This window comes from Sinocyclocheilus anshuiensis, unplaced genomic scaffold, assembly GCF_001515605.1.
Source record: "Sinocyclocheilus anshuiensis isolate Anshui unplaced genomic scaffold, SAMN03320099.WGS_v1.1 scaffold736, whole genome shotgun sequence".
Classification (NCBI taxonomy): Eukaryota; Metazoa; Chordata; class Actinopteri; order Cypriniformes; family Cyprinidae; genus Sinocyclocheilus; species Sinocyclocheilus anshuiensis.
The window spans coordinates 535,473-537,426 of NW_015558585.1; positions in this window are offsets into that span (position 1 = coordinate 535,473).

A 1,954-nucleotide genomic window follows, 5' to 3' on the forward strand; every position below is an offset into this window, starting at 1 on the left:
AAAAAAAAAAAAAAGTGAGGCACTGAAGCTGCAGGGGGTGGACATCATCCAAGAAGAGATGGCATACCAACTCATCCAAAGAAGGTGAGGGAAGAGTGAGTTTAAGGAAAATTATTTGTACCCGCAGCAATTTGCTTGATCGAGGGTTGAGAACAGCCTTCCCTTTGGATAATTAAATGGCGAGTCTCCTTGGTTTTCATGAAGTGCACTCTTATTAAAACAAGCATATCCAGTAATTTCGCTAGATAAATGACTGAACGGCAAGTGCCATGAAGCCCATTAAATCGCTTCTTTAGAGATGGATCACATCCAAACTCACAATCAAAGGATTTGACCAGGATTATCTCCAATTAGAAACACTCACAGACAAATGAGGAGATGACAGGATATCATACACTGAGAGGATAAGTTAGCAGTTACATTCCAGCACCAGTTTTGTAATGCCTGTTAGGAGGAAAATTGAAAGAGGAAAAGATTTAGCGAAGTTGTGTTTCTCTGGAACACAAAATGAAATTCAGCATGTTTATACCTCTCTGAAAGCTTTTAGCCTATTTCTCTTTGTACATAAAGACCTCATTTCTTCCTCAGCTGAAATGGACGAAGAAAGGCTACAAAAACAAGACAACCCCCCTGAAGAGGTCAGCTAGCATTAGCCCTACTTCTTTTAGAGTGATGTATGTATTAAACATTGTTTCCCAAGTCAACAAAGATGTCCATGAAAACCTAAAAGAAGGCAAATGGCTGATAAGCAAATCGGCTGGTACCTTTTATCAAAAATATAAAGATTCATTATGTATATCTCCTTTGAAGTTCCCATTTCAGCCATAAGAGCTGATGAGCACAAAGGTAAGAGGCTCTTCACTCAGTGCAGATCATGATAAAATGATGACCACCTGTCATGAGTTCCCTTTCAGTCGGTCACTCTCGACGTCACGTCGGATGACCGACGAATTGGGATCTCACTTAGAGAGACCAATCCACTTAGAGTGTAAACTAAATGAGCCAATGCACATTGGCATGTGATTATTGCATCCAGCAGTTGCTGATCACAGCGTGAGTATAAGTAGGCAGCTGGTGCAGTGCATATTCAGCTTTTCGCTTCAGAGCCGAGCGGTCTCATCGTTCTGCTCCTGATCTTCTGTTTCAGTGAAACTACGAGTTCGAGTACAAGCACGCTCTTAGGAAGCTCTCGTGCTGGTGGTACGGCGCTTCAGTGGCGGAGGTTCTTCCCGTGTCGAGTGGGTTGCACACATCAGGCTGCACTACCCACTGTTTGTGTTGCAGGCAAACATCTCCCCTGTGTGCTTCAGCAGTAAAAGAGCAGTTCTAAAAGAGCATTCACGGGTGGAACGTTTTTTTAAAGACGTGTCTTTTTAAAAGTGCCCTTCCATCCGTGTGTTTCTGGATGCGGTCGTTACCTGGCGCCGGGTGATGGTCAAGATCGCTGCCTCTCGTATCTGGGCATTAAGCACGCTGAGGTGGCTTTCGTGGATGAGTCATGCTCCCATTGCGGGAAAATGACCGTCTCGGAGTTGCGGGACCAGATTTAGTTTCCTGCAAAGGGTGCCCGTGCCGCTGCCCAGATCTAGGGTTCCCCCTGCGGCACCCGGGAGGGGGGGGGTCCGGACTGGTCTTACGGTGAGGGTGAGGAATTCCCCTCCGAGGAACCAACCTTCGAGGGATTGATGCATGATGAGCTCACTGGGTCGTGGACGGCACCTTTCACTGCCAGAAACCGCCCCAGTGGTTCGTCCTCCCTCACCAACCTTGATGGGGGTCCAGCGCGGGGGTACACGGGAGTCCCCCAGGTGGAGCGGTCGGTTGCGATGCAATTGTGTCCAAATGCCGCTACCACTTGGCGGGGCAAACCGTTGCTCCCCTCCCGGGCCTGTAGGCACTCGTCGGCCTTGATCGGCAGTGCTTATACGGCCTGTGGAGAAGCTGCGTCCGCCTT